We start from the raw sequence: 6,345 nt of genomic DNA, 5'->3' as shown, positions 1-6,345 counted from the left end.
GCGTGGTCCAGGCATCTTGAGCTTGAGATAAGCATAGTGTGGTACTGCGTTGAATCGAGAAAATGCGGTTCGTCCAAGCAGTGCGTGATAGCCGCTGCGAAAGGGGACGATATAGAAGATGAACTCCTCGCTTCAGAAGTTGTTCGGAGATCCTAAGACAACCTCTAGTGTGATTGAGCCCGTACAGCGGGCCTCTACACCTGGTATGACTCCTTTAAATGTAGTCTTTGTGGGCTTGATCCATGATGGATTAATGCCCATTTTGCACACTGTATCCTGATAGAGCAGGTTGAGACTGCTGCCACCGTCCATCAGGACTCGCGTTAGGTGGAACCCATCAATTATTGGGTCCAAGACGAGTGCGGCTAAACCGCCGTGACGGACACTGGTCGGATGATCCCGATGATCGAAAGTGATCGGGCATGATGAGCATGGATTAAATTTTGGGGCGACTGGCTCTATCGTGCAGACGTCCCTGAGCACGCGCTTGCGCTCCCTCTTGGGGATGTGGGTAGCGTATATCATGTTCACCGTTTTGACCTGAGGGGGAAACTTCTTCTGTCCCCCTGTGTTCGGTGGCCGGGGCTCCTCCTCGTCGTCCTTGCTTTGCGATCCCTTCTCCTTGCTTTCAGCATTTAACTTGCCGGCCTGTTTAAAAACCCAACAATCTCTGTTGGTATGATTGGGTGGTTTGTCTGGGGTGCCATGTATCTGGCACGGGCGATCGAGTATGCGGTCCAAGCTGGATGAGCCTGAATTATTCTTTTTGAACGGCTTCTTCTGCTGACCGGACTTAGAGCCACCGAATCCGGCATTGACCGCCTTATCATCAGTGTTGTCATTGTTGTTTCAACGCTTGTGTCTGTTACATCGGGACTTGTGGTTGCTATTTCTGGCTTCAGAGGTGCCGGCGTTGCTTGCATTGTTTTTGCTACGGGCCAGCCAACTATCTTCACCCACACAAAAGCGGGTCATGAGTGCCGTGAGGGCTGCCATGGACTTCGGCTTTTCTTGGCCAAGGTGGCGGGCGAGCCATTCGTCATGGATGCTGTGTTTAAAGGCCGCTAGGGCTTTGGCATCCAGACAGTCGACGATCTGGTTCTTTTTAGTTAGGAACCTAGTCCAGATTTTCCTGGCTGACTCTCCGGGCTGTTGAACTATTGGCTTGAGGTATCGGCGTCTGGTGGCCGGACATATGTACCTTGGAAGTTGTCGCGGAAGGCGTCTTTTAAATCCTCGCAGCTACCAATAGAGTTTCGGGCAGACTATTTAACTAGTGTCGAGCTGGCCCTTTGAGTTTTAACGGGAGGTATTTGATGGCATGGAGGTCATCTCCGCAGGCCATATGGATATGGAGAAGAAAATCCTCAATCCACACAATGGGATCAGCTGTTCCATCGTATGATTCAATATTCATGGGTTTAAACCCTTTTGGGAATTCATGCTCCATTACTTCGTCAGTGAAGCAAAGAGGATGTGCAGCGCCTCTGTATCGGGCCACATCACGACGTAGCTCCGATGGAGTCCGTCTGCGGGTTTTGGCCCGCGCATGACTAGGCTTGTCATGCTCGGCTTGATAGCCATCATCGCGCGTCGAGGCACGCCCCCGTGATCCGTAGATCAATCTGGCCGGGCCTGTTTTATTCTTCAGGCCCTGCCGGAGATGATACGTGTATCCCTGAGCAATTTTGTCTCTGCCTTTATGGCGAGGTAAGGCGGGCTGGTGTTCGGCTTGTGTTGCCGCTTTGTCCCGACCACGTGGTGGTCGGTCAGCCGCATTGTGTACTGACGGCCTAGGCTCTAACGCCTCGTCGTCGAATTAAGGTAGCAATTTACGGTTTGGGTAACTTTTGAGTGGTCGCTTGAGGCCGTGCTCCTCGGCTGCCAGGACATTAGTCCATCTATCGTTGAGCAGATCTTGATCAGCTTGAAGCTGATGATGTTTCTTTTTCAGGCTCCTTGCAGTGGCTATTAGCTGGCGCTTGAAGCGCTCCTGTTCAAGAGGTTCCTCAGGCATGATAAAATCCTCGGTGCCGAGGCTTGCCTCGTCCTTGGAGAGCGGAAGATAATTACTATCTTCCGAATCTTCGCGCGTGGCCTATTTACCAGGGCTAACTTGCCCATCTTCCCGTTCATCCTGTTCGGAAGTTGGCTGAACAGGGTCTTCATTGTTTTCGGCACCGTCCAGAGTGTTGTCTTCTCCTATGCCGGTGTTGCTGTCTTTTCTGCAGTGTGACTTAGAGCAGCGCTGCTAACGCCGGCGCTTTGGTTATGTCTCGGGAGGTTTATCCTCAACCGGATCTTCCTTGTCATCGTCGCTATTCTCTTTTTGCGTTTCAGACTAATGTGTCCAAGCCGGCAATGCCAGAAGTACGTCGGATTTATCTCATTAGGTTTATGCCTCTTGACATTAACGTTATAGACCGGTTCCTGTTCTAGATTCAATATAAATAGCCCATCAACAATGGGTGCATAGCTGTGGAACATACCATTCAAATAAAACGAACAACCATTGTCCTTTAAATTGAATTCATAACCCTGACTCATCAAGCATGAGGTAGAAATAATGTTCCGACTAAGTGCAGGAATGTAATAATAATTATCCAATTTCAAAATAAATGCAAAAGAAAGCTGGAGCTTCATCGTGCCGACCTCCAATGCAACAACTCTTGCTTTGTTGCTGACCCTAATGGCAATCTCCCCTTGTACCACACGCCTAGTTCTTAACAGCCCCTGCATCAAGTTGCAAATATCAATAACCGATCCGGTATCAAATACCCAAGAGCTAATAGATATGTCAGCAAGGTAAATGCCTATAACATATGCAACAAGTGTACCTTTGCCTAAAGAAGCATTTCCGGCCTTCTTGCCATGCTCTGCAAGCCACTTTCTACAGTTCCTCTTTTATTGACCGGTTTCCTTGCAATGATAGAAAATGGTCTTTGAGTCTGGTCTAGACAGCAGAGGTTACCGTCTCCGTACCCTTTTCCTTAGCCTTTTTCTTGGACCAACTCTTCTTGAACTTAGCCGATTTCTGCACCATCAACACTTGATGTGTGCCTTTCTTAATATCCTGCTCTGCCACTTTGAGCATACCATGAAATTCAGCGAGCTTCCTATCCATGCCATGCATATGATAGTTCGAGATGAACGTTCCATAGCTGGGCGGAAAAGAACCCAGAACTACATCAGTAGCCAGCTCATCCAAGAGCGAGAAGCCCAAACGATCCCAAGCTTGCACATATCCAATCATCTTGATCACATGTGGGCTTAGTGGATCACTTTCCTTCAACTTGCAATCCATCATGGATCGCCAGAAGTTGAACCTTTCGGTCCTAGCCTGTGTTTGAAACATGCTCTTGAGACTTTCGATCATATCGTAAGCCTTAACATTTTCAAAATGCTGTTGCAAATCGGGCTCCATACGAGCCAGCATCAGACAACTGATCTCCGTTGATTCATCAATGAGTTTCTGGTAGGCGTTCTTAGTTGTGGTATTAGCATTATCGGCAGGTTCCTCTGGAAGTGGATCCTCTAGAACATGTTCCTTTTTATCATGCTTGAGAACTATTGTCATATTTCTATACTAGGTGGTAAAGCTTGTTACATTTAGTTTATCCTTTTCCAGAATTGATTTCAATGCAAAATTGGGTTGAGCACGTGGTGCCATTGATCTACAACAAAAAATATGCAATCACTAAGCAATGTGTTTATGTAGAGTAATTCAAGCCTTAAAATAAACTACTCCCACTGAAGTTGTCATCCCTCTACAAACTCCCAGTGATTCAGGATCCATCTAGCACATGAGACTAGTGAGCTTTAGCATCACTTCTAGACAACATGCCTATCCGGTAAGCAACTCCTTGCTAATCGTATCTCTATATGACTCTTGTCGGTCCGGAAGGTATCTCATACCCCGGCCCCCAACCTTCTTTGCCACAAGGCCCAAAACCGTTTTGACAGCCTTGTCAAGTTAACCTGATGCAGCGCATGTCAGTGTCCGACATGAACCCTTCAGTTCAAGGACACCTAGCAGCACCCCAATTTTATGAGCCCACTACTAGACGTACTTGACGTGCGAAGGTGCAACATCGGGAATGGCAAATTTCTTGATATTAACGAGGGATCTTTCTATCAATATAACATGCATAGAAAACAAGAAGCATAAGAATCACAAATAAAACATATATTCTGAAATAGTATGGCTCCTTCATGGATGTTCTTCCAGGTCGGCTCCGACTCTGATGACCATCTAGGAACTTCGTCTTGTTTGTCATGCCGGGAAGCCAAGCCACCAACCTGATCTCTATTATCGAACTACTACAACTAGTAATGAATTTTACATAGAGTCACAAGTCGACACGCAGGTCGTTATACAATATAATGACATCACTTTGGCTCCTGCCGGCTGACAAACATGTCACGCAGGCCATGTATAATTTACACACATGAGCCATACTATTCACATCAAACCTGCAAAACAAAGTTACGGGTAGAATCGCAGTCTACCGGTTTGAGTGATCGTGTACGAAATACAAGGTTGCTACGCACGCGGCGGTCCCGACCGGTAGGGGTAGGTTGTGTCACGACCTCATCGACTCCGTGTTGACACCAGATTTTGGCACGGTCAAGAACTTATTTAAGATGGCCTCAAATGGAGAAGTGATCTACATGAAAGAGTTCCGTATTATTGATATGAACATCTTTGAAGTTCAGGTCATCGCCGTCCGATTTCATCTCGAAGGCCGAAACTATGCTCAAAGTATTAAGATCTTATATTCAGAGTACAGTTTGGCCGATTAAGCCCCCAATACGACCTCAAATGCAAAAATGATCTGCACTGGTTGTCTTCTTCTCGTCGAAACAATTGATTTTGATATAAAAATCGTCCAAATTCGAGTTCGTATGCAAAAGTTAGAGCAATCGGAGTGCAGCCCTGTCACGAGGCGAGATGTGGAGCGCCCCACCAGACACATATCTGATGGGTAGCGCGAGGGAATAGCCTGTTTTGCGCGACCGATTTGACCCTCAAGATGACCTCTGCTCAAAAAACCTTCAACATGAAAGTTGTTCGTCTCATCGAAACAGTCAAGATTGCTTTTAGGCTCGTTTTCATCCGAGATCGTTTACCACCACAAAAAAGACCCGCAAGGTGCAGCCAGTTTAAACCGAACAGTTTTGGAAAGTTTGGATAAAACCAATTCGAATTTGACTAGGGTTTTGGACCTGAATCCAAGCCTTTTCCTTGCACGGGAATTCCAGCAACCTCTTATATATCTAATGGGTGACGGCCGATTGAATAACACACAATTGATCAAACCATCTACCACTTTTTACCTTTACTTTTATCTTCTTCCTTGTTCTTCTTCTTCCTCGTTCTTCGTCTGTTCTTCTTTGTTGCAGGGCAGCGAACCTCGAGGCCCTAGGGGAGATCAGGTCGACCTAGGGCATCCCATAGCCACCGCGCGCCCTGACGGGGTCCCTCCCGGGCGCGTGGGGTTTCGGGTCATCAAAAGCGCCCACCGGATTGCTTGCGTACCGCGCTTCCGGACGGGTCTCCTTCAACGTGATCTGCGGTGCATCACCCTCGGTGTTGGAGGTACACGGTGACGTGTTCATGTGCGAACACACTTTTTGGCGACTCCGCTGGGGACGAAGCTTTGAACGGTCTCCGGCCCGTTCTTGCTACGAAGAGATCGCCATCTAGGTGCTGCAATCTACAAAGGTAACATGAATACCCAATTCACCTTTGTAGATGCGAATAATCCATATGTTGTTGCTGGATCACCTAATGAGCATAATGTATCGGCTAGCCCTAGTTTTATCAATCATGCATCTAATTATGCGCAAGGGCGGATACAAAGCAATCTTCATGCTTCAAATTCTTATGATTTTAGCAACGTACAACATATGTATCCAAACTCTCATGCATCGGCAACCCCACAAATCCATATGCCGATGAACAACATGATGGGTTTGGTTAATCAATTTGAAACACCTCATGTTAAAATTTCCAATAGCATACAAGAAAGTGTTTCACCTTTTTATTCATCGGCAACTAATTTGCAATATGTGAATCCAACCTTGCCGATGGATGGGACAATTGGCCATGCTACTACTAGCTATTCGGCCAGTTACTCTCAACCATCATATGCTACATCTCATGTTAGTAATTTTTCAGCACTGTATGCAACTGTAGATGTTCATAATTCGGCCCTACATCTTCATGGTCATAGCCGAATAAGTGAAAATTTTACAGGAACACATGTGCCATCATCAAATACTGTAGCATATAATGCATACTCTACGCAGTTCAAGAATTTTGACAACATTGATGAATCATTG

This window comes from Triticum dicoccoides, chromosome 6A, assembly GCF_002162155.2.
Source record: "Triticum dicoccoides isolate Atlit2015 ecotype Zavitan chromosome 6A, WEW_v2.0, whole genome shotgun sequence".
NCBI lineage: Eukaryota > Viridiplantae > Streptophyta > Magnoliopsida > Poales > Poaceae > Triticum > Triticum dicoccoides.
This window is presented reverse-complemented; position numbering follows the sequence as displayed.